Source organism: Diceros bicornis, chromosome 20 (assembly GCF_020826845.1).
Source record: "Diceros bicornis minor isolate mBicDic1 chromosome 20, mDicBic1.mat.cur, whole genome shotgun sequence".
NCBI lineage: Eukaryota > Metazoa > Chordata > Mammalia > Perissodactyla > Rhinocerotidae > Diceros > Diceros bicornis.
Genome location: NC_080759.1, coordinates 17,663,855 through 17,684,054, shown reverse-complemented (window position 1 = coordinate 17,684,054; position 20,200 = coordinate 17,663,855). Strand labels below are relative to the sequence as shown.

General features: G+C 36.8%; 1 long non-coding RNA gene across 1 annotated transcript; it reads right to left on the bottom strand.

Moving 5' to 3' along the window:
* Window positions 1–876: 876 nt before the first annotated feature.
* Window positions 877–15,560, bottom strand: LOC131419163 (uncharacterized). The gene is made up of 3 exons (XR_009223157.1): window positions 14,385–15,560; window positions 4,263–4,426; window positions 877–1,539 (listed from the first exon to the last, which is right to left on the bottom strand). It is a non-coding gene; the product is annotated as an uncharacterized LOC131419163 (long non-coding RNA).
* Between the last annotated feature and the right edge of the window lie 4,640 nt (window positions 15,561–20,200).

Here is a 20,200-nt window from a genome sequence, read left to right as displayed (position 1 = left end):
TTTTTATCTAAGTTAACAAGATGGGGTCAGCAGTTTTTTGACTAAATTCCATCCAGTGCTCCTTAGAATAGCAGATTAATAAACCCCTGGAAGGTACTTAGAAAAAGTTTGCTCCAGTCAGTCATCACGTTTAGGTATACATGGTATCATTTAAACATTTTCAAAGACATTCTATCTCAAGTACGTCCAATGGAATGTAGAAAGGAGGTTCTTTGGCATTACAGGGTAGAAAGGGAAAGTCACTGTCTCTTTCCTTTTTGATTCTTTAATCAGTTCCGGGCAAGCCCGGGCATGTTTCTCTTAAGTGAAAGTAGACTTTACCCTGAGATTATCAGGGCTGGAATAAGGGGTGGGGCTGAGGGTGAAAATGAAGAATTACATCATCCTCCCCTTTATTCATAAACCCAGGGGTCACCTTGCTCCCCAGATTTATGCAACGTGTTCACTAGCTGTGGTAGGCTTGCTGGTTGAGAAAATACTACCTTAGTTTCCAGAACTATTTTTGCACTATGCTTTCATTTTATTGGTTGATAATGAACATTGTTATCTATATTTGTTTATGGCCCTCTAAGATAAGGACTGTGAAGGACAGATTGCCATATTGTTCATTATTATTTCAGTTGCTTGATTATCATATACTATTATATGTGTTTTTACCAAATGTACTTAAACGTTTGATAGACTATTGAACATTCCAAATGAAATTCAGGTCTGTCCTCCAAAACGTTCGGGCATTTGATAAAATATTAACGCTATATATGTGTTACAGGGCCTTCTGTCCAACTGTGAAAATTTGATTTTTCGGTTTGTGGTGCCATCATGTGGACAGAACCAAAAGTGTAGTACATAGAACAAAAAAGGAAATATACTTTCCAGTGGAGATGAATCTTTAATTACAAAATATTTCTCTGCAGTTTATTGATTTATTGCAAATACAGTTAAAATCCCAATAGGATTTTTAGTAAAACTTGACAAACTGATTGTAGACTTTATGTGAAAGTGTAAGTGATGAAACGTAGCAAAGTGGCTTTAAAGAAGAACAAAAGGGGGAAGACATTGCTCTACCAGGTTTCACGACTTAACAACAGAGCCATAGCAATTAAGAAAGTCTGGTACTCTCACAGGGATAGACTGACCAATGGAATAGAATAAAGAGCCTAGAAATAGTGTCACATGTATATGAAATTTTGATATATGACAGAGGAGTCATGACAGATCAGTGAGGAAAGTAGGGACTATTCAGTAAATGGAACTAGAAACAAATGATTTTTCCATATTAAAAAAAAAAAAATCCATATCTCACACTGCATTCGTTTTCTAGGGCTGCCATAGCAAAATACCACAGACAGGCGTAAACAACAGAAATTTATTTTCTCACAGTCCTGGAGGCTAGAAGTCCAAGAGCAAGGTGTGGGCAGGCTTGGTTTCTCCTGAGACCTCTCTTCTTGGCTTTCAAGTGGCTGCCTTCTCACCGTATCCTTACGTGATCTTTCCTCTGTTTGAGAGCATCCCTGGTGTCCCCCTGTATGTCCAAATTTCCTGTTATAAGGACAGCAGTTAGATTGGATTAAGGCCCACCCATATGACCTCATTTAACTTTACCTCTTTAAAGGCTGTAGCTCCACATAGTCACGTCCTGAGGTACTGGGGGTTAGGGCTTCAATATGTGAATTTTGAGGGGACATGATTCATACACAACGTACAAAAAAAATCTACTCCAGATGGAGTAAGGACTTAAAGATCAAGAACAAAACACAATATTAGTAGAAAATATAGGCAACCAACTTTCTGAGCATGGAATAGGGAAAATTTTTCTTTATTGAGATATAATTGACATATAACATTGTATTAGTTTTAGGTGTACAACATAATGATTTGATATATATATATATTGTGAAATGGTTAACAGTGACTTGACATCACCACAAATAGTTACGAAGTTTTTTTCTTGTGATGAAAACTTTTAAGATCTCTCTTAGCAACTTTCAAATAGATAATACAGTGTTGTTAACTATAGTCACCATGCAGTACGTTACACCAGCAGGACTTATTTCTCTTATAACAGGAGGTTTGTACCTTTTGACCTTCACCAGTTTTGTCGTTCCCCCCGCTCCCTGCCTCTGTCAACCACCAGTCTGTTCTCTGTATCTATGAGTTTGATTTTTTTTTTATAGATTCGACAGATAAGTGAGAACATACAGTGTCTTTCTCTGTCTGAGTTATGTCAATTAGCATAATGCCTCAAGGTCCATCCATGTTGTTGCAAATGGCAGGATTTCCTTCTTTTTTTATGGCTGAATAATAATACGTTGTATATATATACCACATTTTCTTTATCCATTCATCCATTGATGGACACTTAGGTTGTTTCCATACCTTGGCTATCATGAATGAATAATGCTGCAATAAATATGTTAGTACACATATCTCTTTGAGATTATGATTTTATTTCGTTTGCATATATACCCAGAAGTGGGATTGCTGGATCATATGGTTATTCTATTTTTAATTTTTTGAAGAACCTCCATACTGTTTTCTGTAATGGCTGTACCAATTTACATTCTCACCAACAATGCACAAGGGTTCCCTTGTCTCCAAATCCTTACCAACAGTTATCTCTTGCCTATTTGATAATAGCCATTCTAACATGTGTGAGGTGATATCTCATTGTGGTTTTGATTTGCATTTCCCTGATGATTAGTGGCATTGAGCACCTTTTCATGTACCTGTGGCCATTTGTATGTCTTCTTTGGAAAAATGTCTATTCAATTCCTCTGCAGATTTTTAAAATCAGATTGTTTGTCTTTGTGCTATTGAGTTGTATGAGTTCTTTCTATATTTTGGATATTAACCTCTTATCAGATATTTGATTTATAAATATTGTCTTGCATTCTGTAGGTTGCCTTTTCATTGTGTTGATGATTTTCTTTGCTGTGCAGAAGCTTTTTAGTTTGATGTAGTCCCACTTGTTTATTTTTGCTTTTATTACCTTTGCTTTTGTTGTCAAATCCAAAAAATCATTGCCAAGGCTCATATCAAAGATCTTACTCCCTGTGTTTTCTTCTAGGAGCTTAAGGTTTGAGGTCATACATTCAAATCTTTATTCTATTTTGAACTGAGTTGATTTTTGTGTATGGCATAAAGATGGTGATCCAGTTTCATTCTTCTGCGTGTGGCTGTCCAGTTTTCCCAACACCAGCTATTGAAGAGACTATCCTTTATATATATCCAAGAATATACTGTGGGGAAAGGATGGTCTCTTTAATAAAGGGAAAGATTTCTTAACATGCAAAAAGCATTAACTCTATAACAAAAGATTGATAAATTTGGCTAAATTAAAATTAAGAAATTTGATTCATCGAAAGACACCTTAAAGTAAAAAGACAGGCTATAAATTGGTAGAGATATTTGCATTCATATAACCAACAAAGAATTAGTACAAGAATATATAAATGGCTCCTACATATTGATAAGAAAAATGACCCAACAGAAAAATGAGTGCAAGACATAAAGAAGCATTTCATGGAAAAGGAACTATTTGTAGCCAAGATGTAAACAAGATGAGATTCTCAAAGCCATTAATAATCAGGAAAATGCAAATCAAGAATTTAAACTCATTCAATAGGTAAAAATTAGGAAGCCTAAAAATATCAAGTAGATGTTGAAGATGATGTAGATCAATAATTTGCTTATACAATTATGCTGGGAGAGTAAATCGATCATTCTTATACCCTACAACCCAGCAAGAGAAATGCTTGCACATATGTACCAGGAGACATATGCAAGCATAGCCATGGCAGCACTTTTAATAATAGCAAAAAAACGGACACAAACCAAGTGCCCATAAGATAGGAGAATGGATAAATAAATGGTGGTACATACACATAATGGGATATTATGTGAAAACCAGTGAATTACAGATAATCCACATTGGTATGAATACATCTTAATGTTGAGTTTTGTAAAATTCAAGAACTAAATCTAAATATTTTGTTTATGCATGCATATATATTAATTTAAAATACTATTTAAAAAAACAAGGAAATGTCAGACACAAAATTTAGGATAGTGGATACCTTGTATCTTTAGGCAAGGGATATAGGAGATGGAAAGAACATACGGGTCCATATAAGTTATTGTCAATGATTTAGTTCTTGGGTTGGATTATAGGAATACTCAAAAGGAGCATGCATGCATGCATGCAGAGACCAGTAACAACTATGTCATGAGCCAAGGAGTATGGTTAGTCCAATTATGAGTACCTTAAATCCAGGTAAAAAAATAAACATTTCTGATGAGCATACTGTCGTGACGGAAGTGAAACAAAGAAGAACATTTTGATGTATGAGCACGTGGCTGAGGCTGCAGGGGTGGGCTGGGCATGGCCAGTCTGAGTCCAAATATCCTGGGCAGCTGAGGCTTCAATCTGGAAGGTGAAAAGAGGCCAAGCCACATTTTGTGTTCATCACAATATATTCAGTTGATTGCATATTTGAATTTAATATCTAACTCTTTGAAAAGTATGAATATAACATAATGAATATAAAATAAAAGGTTAATTGTATGATTTAAATTTAAATATTAAGTATGTTAAATATGTTTATACTACGTTCATTTTGACATGCTGGCATTTTGTAAATGAGTAAAATTGTGGCAAATCCTGCCAGTAATCTTTGGTGACGGTTTATATTATACATTTATCAAAATATTTGACCAAAACTTTTATTCATTCATCTGTGTGTCTGTCTGTCTATCCACCTACCTATCCATCTATCTATTTTCTAGACGTGGTAATAACAAGGTTTGAAAGCAACTCTCTGCCCCCATTCACTTTTGCACAAACTGAAGCTACTAATTTATTGTGGTGGCCTTAGATCTCCCTCTACTGGTACAAGATGATAACGCCAATCAGTGCTGTAAAGTTTTTAAGGTTGTTTAAAATGCAGCTGTGCCTTTAAGTCATACCCACCATGTCTTTGCGTTGCATAGCATCGGCATAAAGAGTAATCAAACTTTTGAATCTATCTTAAAGGGCACAATTATTTTCTAAAGTCAATTTATTTAAAATTTTCTAAATAAACAAATTATTAAGTGAATATAACAAACAAAAACAAGCTAAAGGTTTTTTAGTTTTTCCTCATTCTTGGAAGTGAAAACTTTTTGTAAGTATTAATATGAAAAACTTATCTCACTGACTTCTTAAAAAACGTTTTTTTCAATGACGTCTTCCTCTCTTCCCCTTTTGAATTCTTGCAGTTTGCTTATCCTCCACACATGTACTACTGAATTTCCTGTTCATTTAAGACCACTTCTTCAAATGTATGCTTGAAAAATAATAATAGAGGAGGAACTTTTTCCTTATACTATACTATCTGGACTATAGTCCATTTGAGTTTAGATTCTTCAGAGTGTTCATCACAAACTTCACAATGAAATCTCATTCAATTGGAATTTTATGCATGGACCAACATCAACCTATAGCTCCTTAAAAACATTTTCTTGAAAGTAAAGAACTCTCTTTTGTCATTCTATTTCAATACTGACATTTTATGAGATCCCATTTTACTATCTTTAAGACTATTTGAAAAAAACTAGTCACTTGTTCATTAACCTTGAAAAATTACTTTATTGGGAAATCTGTGGGTAATACAAGTGGGAAATCAAAAACCAGGAAAAAAAATCTGGCTAGATTTAGTTTTAACTTTCCACCGAAGCCTTCAATACAACACAAGGACAGAAGTGAAGATCATTAGAGCTATTCCAAAACACTGCTCTTAATACAGAAGAAAGAGTTAAAGTTGTTCAGTTTATAAATGTAGAGTATTTATCCAACTGCAGCTTGATAAACAAAGGGTAGTTATCACACAGTGACAAAGTGCATGCCATCTCTTCCAATGCATGGGGGTTAACTAGTTCCGCCCCAGTGACTGCCCACTTTGGTGGCTTCTGTAACCCCAGGAACTTCTTCCCCTGAGAAGGAGTTCTAGGGTCATCGCAAAGGAAGGCACACATATAGATGTAAAGCTATTCTTTGTTTCACATCTACTCTCAGGTACTTTTTTGTCCCTCTCAGTAAAGCCTCTTCCATGGGGGACAGGAAGAGCTACAACTCAAGTTTGCTGAAATACCCCAGACACGAGCCACTCTGGAACAACCAGTTAGCATAGTGTCACACCTTGCTCTCGCCTTGTCCACCAAAGGCTGACCTTACATTATTATTCTTCCCCCTTGGAACTGAGCTGTTTTTATTAACTAAAGCCTTTTAAAGAATTATTTATACTTCACTTATTAGCTATGAGATCTTTGGCAAGTTATTTTGAGTCTTTCCCCATCTAGAAACTGGAGATGATAATACCTACCAGATAGGATTATTGTGAGAATTAAATGAACTAGTCCATGTAAAATACTTTGAAGTGCTTGGAATATATTGTGTTCAATAAATATTAACTATGAGGAACTTCCTGTAACAATGACTGTAGTAATTTAGCACTTTTTCTTTGTAATCCAGGAAACCATCTGAAAGGAGAATGGATAATAAAACCACAAACTCCCTTTTTAGTAAAACTAGGGAGAAAGACTCCAGAATATTTGTAAGGTCAAAAATGACCATAGTTGTTCAGAATTTGTATTTAAAAATCTATCATAAATAACAGTTGGATCATATAAAAAATGCAAACCTCAATTTTAGAATATGTAGGAAAAATGAGAAAACACTAGCCATCAGGACTTGTGATATATAGCTAAAGCAGTGGTTCTCAACTGGGACAATTTTGTGCCCCAAAGACATTTTTGGCTGTCACAACTGGGGGTGGGGATGCTATTGGCATCTAGTAGGTAGAGACCAGGATGCTGCTAAACATCCTGGAATGGACCAGAAAGCTCTCCACAGCAAAGAAGTACCTGGCCCGCCACGTCAGTATCACTGAGGTTAGGAAACTCTGAGCTAAAATAATGCTCAGAGGCAAGTTCATAGCTTTGAATGTTTGTTAATAAATGAAGAAAAATGAAAATAAATCTATTTAAAAAGTAATAAAACAGGTAAACTGTTAGCTAGCCCAGATTCTATTCTTTTCCTCAAAATAGAAGTTGGCACAGAGAAAGAAAATGTACTCAAACAAAATAACCACAGAAGAAAATTCAATAATTGGAGAGTACTTTATTCCATATAAATAACTTAAATCTAAGATGAGACGGACACTTTCCTAAGAAAATATTTATCAAATCTGACCCCAGAAAAATTAAAAAATTTAAACAGACCAATTTCCACAGAAGAAGCAGAGGAAGTTGTCAAAGAACTGCCCCCTAAAAAGACATCAGGCCTAGATGGTTTCACAGGGCAATTCTGTGAAACGGTTAAAGTTAAATAATTCTAATGCTATTTAAGCTGTTCCAATGGTAAAATTAAATAAAAACTTAGAACAGCCATACATTGACATCAAGACCTGACCAAGATTATGCACGGAAAACTACAGACAAATCTACCTCATGAATATTTATGGAAGTTTTAAAATAAGACATTAGCAAAGAAAACCTAGCAGCATAGTAACAGAACATTACATCATGATGAAGTAGAGTTTATTCCAAGAATGCAAGGATTCTTCAGTATTGAGAATTCAGTATCACTGATCTACAAACATAATGCAATATTAATGATTTATATTAATAGACAAAGAGAAAATCAAATGATCATTTTCATAAATGCTTAAGAGGCATTTGATAAAGTCAGCATCTAGTCTGAATAACACTAAATTAAGAATCAATAGATATTTACCTACAGTGGTAAAATATAGCCCTCAACTTAAAAACTAGCATCACACTTAGTGGGGAAACAGTAGAAGCTCTAGAACTAAAGTTAGGAAACAGCCAGGATGCTCATCTTTGTTACTATTACTACTCTACCAGAAGTACTGGACCTTGTAATTAAAGAGAGACTACAGGTATTAAAATGGAAAGGAAATAAAACTATCACTTTATACAGATGATGTGACTGTATTCCTGGAAAACCCTAGGGAATAAATTCAAAAAGAATCACTATAAAGCATGGAATTCAGTAGCAGGGTACAGAAATTGGTACACAGAAATCAGTAGCAGTTAGAAAATGTAATGGGAGAAAAGATCTTACTTGCAAAAGCAACAATAACAACAAAAAGCTAACATACCTAAGAATAAATAAGAAATATGTGCAACCTATATGAAGAAAACTCTTGAAAAGGTACAGAAGACTGGACAAATGGAAAGCTGTACCATGTTCTTGGAGAGAAAGACACAATGTATCTTAAAGTTGTCAATTCTCCTTAGATTAAATTATAAATTAAATTCAATCTAAATAAAGTTACTTTAATTAGCAAGAATGTGAAGGAAAACCCTAAAATAAAGAGCAGTTGGGGGGATTAGCCTTATCAAGTACTGAAATATACCATAAAGCTTCAGTAATTAAAATGATGTGATATTGGCACATGAATGGTCAGGTAAATCAATGGAACATGATTGAAAGTCCAGAAATAGGCCCAACATGTATAGTATTTTAATATTGTATAAAGTTGTCAACTGAAATCAGTGAGGTTTACCTCACTATTTAGGTAGAGTATTTGCTAAATGCCACAGGGTCAACTTAGTAACCACTGGGAAAGAAAGTAAAAGGATCTACTCTATGCTTCATACCTGCCTTAATTCCAAACAGATGAAAGTTTGAAGTATAAAATATAAAATTATAAGACAATATGGGGGGAGTTATTTTATGGCCTTGGAGTGTGGTAGATCTTTTAACTATTACACAAAATCTAGAATCCATAAAAGAAAAGATACATGAATGTGGCTATATAAAAACAAAACCTTTTCATTAAAGAAAGTAAGTGAAGTCAAAAGATAAATAACAAACTGGGAAAATTATTTTCAACATATCACAGAGGCTTATCTTTCTCTTATATAAAGAGCTCCTACAAGTTGATGAAAAAAAGACCCATTAGCCAACAGAAAACAAATGGTTCTTTTTTTTAAAGATTTTATTTATTTATTTTTTCCCCCCAAAGCCCCAGTAGATAGTTGTATGTCGTAGCTGCACATCCTTCCAGTTGCTGTATGTGCGACACGGCCCCAGCATAGCCGGAGAAGTGGTGCGCGCCCGGGATCCGAACCCGGGCTGCCAGCAGCAGAGCACATGCACTTAACCGCTAAGCCACAGGGCCGGCCCACAAATGGTTCTTATACTGGCTCAACCTCACTAATAAGAAGAGAAACAGAAATTAGAACTATACTGAAATACCATTTTTTATCTATGAAATTGGCAAAATCCCCAAAGTTTGTGTGAACACTGTATTGATGAAGCATTGATGAAATAAGCACTCTTGTATATTGCTGGTGGGAATGCAAATTGGTACAATCTCAGTGAAAGGCAATTTGGCAGAATCTGTCAAAATTAGAAATTCATATACTCTCTTCTAGGAATTTTTCCTATGGAGATAATCCCATATATAAAATGATGAATAACAGACATCAGCAAATAAGGAAGCTTATGGACCAAATTTAGTCCAGTGTCTGCTTTGTAATAAGGTTTTGTTGTAAAGCAGCCACACCTGTTTGCTTACATATTGTGTGCGGCTGCCTTTAGGGTACAACAGCAGAGCTGAGTAGTTGTGACAGAGACCACATGGCCTACAAAGCCTAAAATATTTACTATCTGGCCCTTTATAGAAACAATTTGCCGACCTCGGATGTATAAGATTATTCATTGGAGCATTGTTTGTAACAACTAAAGACTAGTAAAAACCTAAGTACCTATCAATAGAGGACTGGTTAAATAAATGGTGGTACATTCATATAATGAAAAATGTAGGCAATTGTAAAAACAAAGTGAAGAAGCTATTAAGTATTGATATGGTAAGATCTTCAGAATAAACATTGTGAAAATCAAGTAGGACAGCATACGGTATAGTAAAGCATGTTTCTCCGGAGTAAAAAGGGAGGGGAAAATAATATATATAGTCTTAAATATGCATAAAGCATAATTTGTGGAAAGATTAATAGGAAACTAATAACAATAGGGTTTTTTCCATTTCCTTGTTGATACATTTATTTTTGCAGGTAGATTGTTTACTTTTCTGATTACTTTTTTAATAGGTTTTAATGTTTGAATCAAGAGAATAGATTACCTATTCAAAAATACATATAAAAATTTTTTTTTTGGTGAGGAAGCTTCAACCTGAGCTAACATCCGTTGTCAGTCTTCCTCTTTTTTTGCTTGAGGAAGATTAGCCCTGAGCTAACATCTGTGCCAATCTTCCTCTATTTTGTATGTGGAACGCCTCCACAGCATGGCTGATGAGTGGAGTAGGTCCGCGCTGGGGATCCGAACCCACGAACCCAGGCCTCTGAAGCAGAGCGTGCAGAACTTTAACCACTTGGCCATGGGGCCAACCCCTAAAAATGTTTTTTAATGACAGAGTTCAGCTCTTCAAAGAGGCTTTCCTGGTCTGCCCTCCTTCTGTTACTCTATCATCTAATCAAGATTTCTGATGCATACCTTGCTTTCTATTACTTAATTATTTGGTTGTTATTTTTCTTCCCCACAGGTATGAAAGCTCCATGAGGACAGGTCCGTTGCTTTCTTCACTGTCTACAACATACAACATTTGTACAAAAAACAGTACATGGCATAGAGTAGGAACTCAATTATTTTTTGGATAAACAAATTTATAAGTATAAAACTATTGAGAAGACTAGACATATTGAGAAGACTAGACATATCGTAGATTTGATGTTATGTAAATTACTGAACCTCTCTGTGCCTCGGTTTCCTCTTCTGTAACATGGGACTACAGTATTTGATTAGGTTGTTGTAATTAAATAAGCCAATATTGGGGCCGGCCCGGTGGCACAAATGGTTAAGCGTGCGTGCTCTGCTTCGGCAGCCCGGGGTTCACAGGTTCCGATCCTGGGCGCGCACTGACTCCCTACTTGTCAAGCCATGCTGTGACGGCGTCTCGTATAAAGTGGAGGAAAATGGGCAGAGATGTTAGCTCGGGGCCAATCTTCCTCAGCAAAAAAAAGAGGAGGATTGGCAGATGTTAGCTTAGGGCTGATTTTCCTCACCAAAAAAATAAATAAATAAATAAGCCAATGCATAGAGTGTGCTTAGAGCAGTGCCTGACACATGGTAAGAGATCAGTAGCAACCCAGGATCTCCAACCATGGGGAGGGGCAGAGCCCTGGTGGAGAGGGGGAGATCTGGGATGCTGGCTCCTCACCGTGGAGCAGCAATGACAGGTGGGCAGCATGGAGCCTATTTGTGTTTATCATCATTGTGAAAAAATTCAAATATATGGAACTGTGGAAAGAAGTGTACAGTGAATACCCACATATCCACCACCAGATTCAACAATTATTTATACATATTCCCCCCACTCACTCTCTCACCATTTAAAAGCATGTTATAAACATCATAATGTGCTATCCTTAAATACTGCAGCATGTATCTCTTAAAATGAGTAAATTCTCATATATAGCTATAATACTTTCATCACACCTTGCAAAATAAACAGTAATTCCTTAATATCTAATACCTAGTTCATATTCACGTTTTCCCGCTTATTCCCAAAATACATTTTATAGCTAATTTTTTCAAACTAAGAGCCAATCAAGAACCACGGGCTGCATTTTCTGTTATGACTCCTAACTTGATTAATCTGCAAGTCACCACTTACCCTTTGGCTTTTTGAAGAGACTAGGCTAGATGTCTTGTAAAATGTCAGTTTTCTGGATTTTTTTTCTTTTTCCCTGGTGGTTTCATTTAATTTATTCCTTTGTCCTCTAGACAAACTTCTTAAACTTGAAGTTAGAAATGCAGACTGATTTAGGTTTGGTTGAGCATGTTTTAGTAAGAATACATTGTAGAGAACACTGTGTAATTCCCACTGCATCCCAGCAGGAGGCGCATGGTGCCCACTGTTCCTGACAGTTTGATGTCTGTGTTCAGGTGGTAGCAGCCAGATCTCACCATTATAAAGTGCCCCCCCGCCGTGTTATTGGCAGTTAATCTGTGGAGTGATATGGGAAAATTTGTCCATCGGCTGTTCACCTAATGATTTGATCCCACATTGATGATTCTTAATAGAACCAGTTACTTCGTTTGTGGTTGCAGAATGGCAATTTTCTGGTACCGTCCATTACTTCTACATTTATTAGTTGGTATTCTTCTATAAAAATATCTCCACATCACCAGAGGTGGGTGGTAGGGGATGGGGGAATTGGATGAAGATGGTCAGAAGGTACAAATTTCCAATTGTAAGATAAGTAAGTGCTAAGGATGTAATGTACAACATGATGACTATAGTTAACACTGCTGTGTGATATATATAAAAAGGAGAGTAGATCCCAAGAGTTCTCATCACAAGGAAAAAATATTTTTTTCCCTTTTATTTTGTATCTGTATGAGATGATGGATGTTAACTAAACTTACTGTGGTAATCATTTCATGATATATGTAAGTTGAATCATTATGCTGTATACCTTAAATTCGTACAGTGCTGTATGTCGATTATATCTCAATAAAACTGGAAAAAAATTTCCTCATCAACTGGAGTAATTTTGTTACCCTCAACTACAAGAGTAAATTAATACATTCCCTTTAATTACCAATTTTCAGAATAAGGATTTGGTGTAACAGTCACCTCCAATGTGGGCAAGGAAGTTTTTGTTTACGTTTACTTTTTTTTTAAATAACATTGTGGTCTCATGAATTTTTATATATTTCAAGTGTATTAATCAATTATATTCACTACTTTTTTTTAAATGCAGGCCCGTTCAGACAACAAAGATAGGAGATACATTTTTTAAAATCATTAGTTTAAATTGACATTTGTCAATTTGAATTTGGATTACAGGGTTTTATTTAATTTATAACTCATCTCTTAAAATGAAATTTATCTTATAATGATAGTGACATAATCATTTATTTGCTTTAACTCTATACATAAAATGATTTCCAAATAACAATACCAGTATTACTGTTAACAATAAAACCACTGAATTTGAAGCTCTTTTTGTCCTTAGAATATTTTCTTCCAAGAGTTTTCAGCAAGGATATGATATTCTAGAGTCATCTAAAGTAATTCTTTCCTCTGTATGGTTATGTTAAATTTTGATATAGTTAGTGTCTTTCCTTTTAAAATATTTTCAATTTTAGGGATTACTTTTTTTGAATGTATATAACATTTACATGGTTCAGAAGTCAAAAGTACGTAGAAGTATACTGCAAAAAGTCTTGTTTCTGGGGCCGGCCTGGTGGTGTAGCAGGTAAGTGTGCTGACTCCACTGCGGTGGCCCGGGGTTCAGATCCCGGGTTGCTTGTCAAGCCATGCTGTGGCGGCATCCCATATAAAGCAGAGGAAGATGGGCACAGATGTTAGTCCGGGGCCAGTCTTCCTGAGCAAAAAGAGGAGGATTGGCAACAGATGTTAGCTCAGGGCTAATCTTTCTCACAAAAAACAAAAAAAAAGTCTTGCTTCCATTTCTGTTCTCTTGACACTGTTTATGCCCCACCACCATCCCTAACCAGTAGATATTTTCATTAGTGTCTGGTTTACCTTGCAGACTTTCTTTCAGAAAATATCTATCTATATATCTTGTCAAAATATATATTTATATATCTAAAATATCTGTCTATATAGTATATCTATCTACCTACCTACTTAGCTATCTATATGCATATATATTATATTCATATTAATATACTTTTATTTCTCCTCCTTGCTCACAGAAAAAGTGGCACACCTAATCCTCACTCTGAATCTGCATGAGGCTTATTGAGTCACCCAGAGATTGGGCAGAGACAGAAGGGCCTTCTAGAAGACTGGGATTTTGCCTTTGTCCAGTGCCAGTTCAAGCCAGTTTGTTGGTGATATAGTTGAATTTTATCTCAGGCTGGGAGTACTTGAAGAGAAACCTTTACACAAAAATTTACAGATTTTATTATCATACTGACTACGAAGTAAAATCTCTAGTTAAATGTGAGCTCCTCAAATAGAAACATGGGATTGGTGCTTGTAAATGCAAGAAGAGATCAGTAGATTTCTGAGTCATCCACCTAGAGGTGATAATTGGATTCCTGAGAATGACTCAATTCTCCAAGAGAAAAAATATAGAGAAGGTAACAAATAACTGAATTTGTAGAAAAGTCACTTCAAATGAGGATATGCATGTACCTAAAGATGTTTTGAGGAGTACTGGGGCACACGTAGTTTCAACGGAATTAGTTTACAAATTCCCAGCTGTTTCATGAACTGATTCCTGAAGGTGATCTGCCTGAGAATACCCCCATCTGCTTGTTCTCCTCTCTCAATTTCTCCTTTGCAATTGCCCTTCTCCCATTTTACAATAGGAGAGCATACCTCTCACCTGTCCATCCATGTGTCCACCCATCCATCCATCTGTCCATCCATCCAGAATTTACTCTCGTACAATTCCACCAGGTGTAAATATCTCGCCCTCAAAACAAAGAGAAAATGTGAGCCTGCAGAGCTTCTGTGAGAAGCTTCCTTCAAGTAGCAAACCTGTGGCAAGGCCTCGTGCCTCATTTCTTTTCTTTTTTCTTTTTTATTCTCTTCGTTTTTCCCCCCTAAGACTTAGAATTTAGAAGCAAGGTGATTGTCACAGAGACAGGTATTAACACATTTATTTGAGGTAGAATACAAAGTCAATTTTCTGATTGATTAGTTTGACAGTGAAGACTGTGTTTGCCAATTAAATTATATAGTGGAAGTTCTCCATAAACTGAAGGTGCAGCTCCATAGTTTTGGCAAAAATGTATTTAAGGCACACATATAATATCCACTATATCAGATATTATATTCTTTATCACCCTCAATCTTACGAAAAAAATTTGCATAGCAACTTAAAAATGTGTGAGTTTGTTCATAATTTTCACAGTTATTTTATTAGGGAGTACATGGACCAAAACGTGTGAAGTCCTGTGAATTAGAGGACTTAAAGAGACAGAAAAGAATGGAAAAATTTAGAGGCTTAGGGAGAGAATCAACATAAGGCAGAAGAGACTCTAGAAGGGAAGTATGGTGGCAAAAAAGAAGGGTAATGAAAAGCTCCAAACATTGCAAAAAGGTCAAGGAGAATAATAATGAGATAGTAACTTTGTGAATGCAGTTTCTGCAGGTGGGATAGAGTTAATAGTCAAAAAGTTGGGCAGTGATGATGAGGAAAATAGAATCCTGTTTACAATACTATCCGGCCAGATCCTTGAGGGTAAAATGGCTTATAACCAAAAGAGCCATTCGAGATGTTGGTCAGTGAAGACTATTTGAAGAAATAGAATGGGGGTGGGGGGTGATAAGGGGAGGATCTTGCCTTCAGGACAAGGAAGAGAGCTCCTCCTCTGAAACTGGCAGGAATGAGCAGAGAGCTGTGGAGACAGCTGGAGAGAAGGGAAGTAGCCAGAGCCTCCACCTCCAGGTGATGGTCTTAGTAAAGCAAGAAGTGAAGTCCTGTGCTGAGAGTAGCCATCTGGGTGGACAGCAGAGGAGTGAAAGGACTACTGAGAGGATACGCCAAGAAGTCTGTGATAGAGAAATAGGAGAGAGGACCACTTTAGGATTGTTGCTCATCGTATCTTATCAGTTTTTAAAGTGTAATTTTATCAATACTACCCTCTTTAAGGTTTCTATATTTTTCAAATTTCCTACAATGAACAAGGAGCAAAGAAATTTTTTTCAAAATAAGGGGTTAAAAAGAGAAAGGTCAAGGAATGTGCAGATAAACAATGTCACCAGCCGACGTTAAACTAAAAAGCTTCTCCACGGAGCCTATGTTAAACTAAAAAGCTTCTCCACAGCAAAGGAAACCATCAACAAAATGAAGAGACAACCTATGGAATGGGAGAAAATATTTGCCATCTACTTATCTGATAAGGAGTTAATATCCAAAATATACATGGAACTGATACAACCCAATAGCAAAATAAATCAATTAAAAAATGGGCAAAGAACTCGAATACACATTTTTCCAAAAAAGACATGATGGCCAACAGATACATGAAAAGGGAAATGCAAATCAAAGCCACAATGAGATATCACCTCACACCTGTTAACAGGATGTCTGTTATCAGAAAGACAAGAGATACCAAATGCTGATGAGGATGTGGAGAAAAGGGAACTCTTTTACATTCTTGGTGGAAATGTAAACTGGTACAATCACTATGGAAAACAGTATGGAGGTTCCTCAAGAAATTAAAAATAGAACTACCATATAATCCAGCAGTCCCACTTCTGGGTGTATATCCAAAGGAAACGAAATTGTAATCTCAAAGAGGTATCTGTACTCCCATGTTCATTGCAGCATTATTCATCATAGCCGAGGTATGGAAACAGGAACCTAAGTATCTGTCAGTGGATGAATGAAGAAAATGCGGTATATGTATGCAATGGAAAACTATTCAGCCTTAAAAAAAATGAGATCCTGTCATTTGTGACAACGTAGATGAACCTGGAGAACATTATGCTAATTGAAATAAGCCAGACAGAGAAAGACAAATACTGCATGGTATCACTTATATGTGTAATCTAACAAAAAAGTCGAACTCATAGAAACAGAGAATAAAATGGTGGTTGCCAGGGGCTGGGAGGTGGGGAATATGGGGAGTGGTTGGTAAAAGGGTACAAACTTTCCGTTGTAAGATGAATAAGGTCTGAGGAACTAATGTATAGTATGTATAGTGACGATAGTTGACAATACTCTATTGTATAATTGAAATTTTCTGAGAGAGTAAATCTTAAGTGTTCTCACCAAAAAAAAAATGTGAGGTGATAAATGTGTTAATTAACTGAATTGTGGGAATCCTTTCTCGATTATATGTATATCAAATTATCACATTGTACACTTTAAATATATTACAATTTGTCAATTATACCTCAATAAAGCTTTAAAAATTTTTTTAAATGTTATCAGCAAACTCTCTTGGTACTATAATACTGTAATGTAAAGGATGTGTTATTGCATTTATATGGAGTAGCTTGATGGTTTCTGAGTTTGTTTTGTCAGTCTGAGGCGGCTTATAAAGATATCTTCCTAAACATTAGACGAGTACTTTTAGGCAGTTTACCCACAGCTGAGCAGACCAGCTAGAATGACAGCCATACTACCTGCTCAAGTTTTGCCGGGCCTGAGTATGATGGTGTCTACTGATCAGTTGCATAGAAGTGATGTTCATAACAAAGATAGTGATAACTTTTATATAAGAACTGGGTGTGAAAAAGAAGAAAGCCAAAATTTTTGCCCAGTAGAGGGCAGTCTTCTCTAGGTTTTTGGTTCTAAAGCATTTGCTCCTGGAGCATACTGGCCCTTAACCTCTAATATGTTTTTTTCCTACTGGTGATACAGATGTCAAAGATAAAGCCATACACTAGGTAAAGTGGTAAGGACAGATTATAATCAGTGATATCCTATTGCAATAGGGAAAAGATTTCACTGTGAACTGAACTCAACTTTGATTTATACAGAGGTGTCTAGGTGTTTTAAAGGGAGCATGAGTAGGGGGGTGGTATGAGCAAAGGCTCAGTAGAGTCAGAAAAGTGAAAACTTGTAACAAGCGGGAAGGGGCTGGGGTTAGTCCACGTGAAACCCATCAGGGTTTGTTAACTGGCCCTTATTGAAGTTAGGCTTCTACCCTCCCACAGAGACTGGGAGAGGGCTCTATCTTCAGGTGTTGGCTGGAACAAACAGCAAATTCTTTCAGCAGCATTGAGTTTTCTTCGGCAGGCACTTTAAGGGGGGGGCAAGGGGTACACCTAGGGATACAGTCTTGAGCTGTTAGAAACTATGTCAGGATTTGTTCAATTCTTTTTAGGCCTAGTTTGAGGCCTGGTCAAGAAAGGGCTCAGAGGAGCCTCACAAGGGTTTGGTCAAGGAGAGAATCTTTGTCACAAAGGATGATATTAATATTAGTTTTATTGATAAAAATATAATTCCCCTACCTGCTTCTACCAATAGGACAATGTTGGTACTTCTCAGTAATTTAATTACAGTAATTCTACTTTGGAGCTGCCTTAGGATCTCAACAGAATTTGGGAGACAACTTGAGAAATAGCTCTCTCTGTCCTGAGGGAACTGTTTGTCTTGTCCCTGTCCTTTTTCCTTTAAATGACCTACCAGGTCAGAAATGGTCCCTTGTGTTTCTGCTGCCCAGCATCCATCCCCCTTCTCCTAGTCAAAACACCACAATATCCTTTGGTAGACCATGTGTCAGCAGGGGAAGAGAAGTGGTTAGCCTCATTCATTAGCTCCAAGCGGGGCATGTGAGCCTGGCCTAACCCGTCAGAGTACCACACATGTCTAGCCAAACAGTTCTTCCAAGGATTGGTTTGAAACTTGACTAGGACCAGTGGTCAATTCTGGGACTTCTGGAACTGTTGAGAAGATAGGCACTCTTGCCACTGTACTGCCAGCTGGAAATATAGCAAGCCTGGGGCTACAGGGGATTCCAGCTGGAGAAGGCTTACAGAGGAAAGAAAGCCAACCAAGAGAAGGAGAGGCCATTTCTTGAGCTGCTGAATTCAACCACTTCACATTTATTTTGTTTTAATTTCTTTCGAAGTATTTCAGATATTCAAGAAGGTATGAAAATTATTATAATGAGCATCCACGTACCCACCAGGCAGTTTGAGACATAAAAGATTACCAATAAAATTAAACTCATGAACTCTTCAGTTACGTAGGTCAATAAATCTATTTTTGTAAGCCGGTTTGAGTTGTGGCTGTGTCCCTTACAACAGAAGAGTTCCAATACATATCCAGTGAAGTCTGTCCTAAGATGGTCTAAAAGCATAGTGCAAAAAAGTATATTAAAAAATATATAAATAAATAATTGTGCAGTATATCAATCACAGTTTTAGTTGCAAGTAATGGATCCTATTGAAGCTTATTTTGCACATTTTTTTTTTTTTTGAGACACTTCTCTTGGAACAGTTTAAGGTTCATAGCAAAATTGAGGGGAAGGTACAGAGGTTTCACATATATTCCCTTCCCCCACACATGCAGGGCCTCCCCCATTATCAAAATCCCTCACCAGAGCGGTACATTTATTACAATTGATGAACCTGCATTGATTGACACATCATAATCTCCCAAAGTCCATAGTTTACATTACGGTTCACACATTACGGTTCACTCTTGATGTCGTACATTCTGTGCGTTTGGACCAATGTATAATGTCATTTATCCATCATTATGGTATCATACATAGTATTTTCACTGCTCTAAAAATCCTTTATGCTCTGCCTATTCATATCTTCCCCTTCCCCAACCCCTGGCAACTACTGATCTTTTTCTTGTCCTCTTAGTTTTGCCTTTTCCAAAATTTCATATAGTTGGAGTCATACAGTGTGTAGCCTTTTCAGATTGGCTTCTTTCACTAAGTAATATGCATTTAAGGTTTTTCCATGTCTTTTCATGACTTGATAGCCCATTTCCTTTTAGTGCTGAATAATATCCATTGTCTGGAGGTACCACAGTTTATTTATCCATTCAGCTACTGAAGAGCATCTTGGTTGCTTCCAAGTTTTGGCAATTATGAATGAAGCTGCTATAAACATGCTTGTGCAGGTTTTAGTGTGGACATAAGTTTTTACCTACTTTGGGTAAATACCAAGAAGCGTGATTGCTGGATCATATGGTGAGGGTAAGTTTAGTTTTGTAAGAAACTGCCAAAATTTTGCACTCTTTTTAAGCCTAAGGACAGAAGGTCCCAGTGAGCCTGGCCCTGATACTTTCCTGCACTCACCTTGTCTTGACAATATGCTGCCGGGACACTTTTTATGCCACAGAAATTCTCTTCTTTGACCTTCCCTTAAAGGCCATACTTAGAAGGAGAAAATACAAGGAACCTCCTGGCTCTGACCTTGTCTCCACTGGACATGCATGTCTGGTCCACACTAGAGCCCTACCAGCTGCCTGAAGACAAGCTGAATGTTCTCATGACACTTTCTAGAGCTGTCCCACTGACAACCCGGCCCACCAGAAGGGGCTTTGTATGCTCTCAGGGAAGCTTAGGCAGCCTGTGGTCCCGTGGTTCATTGCAGCTTCTCTTCTCCCAAGAACCTCATCTAATAGTGGGAATCTTGCCATATCTACATTAACTGAGTCTGTGCTTGCTCTGCAGTTTTCCAAAACTATTTAGAGATACATACATAGGTAGTAAAAC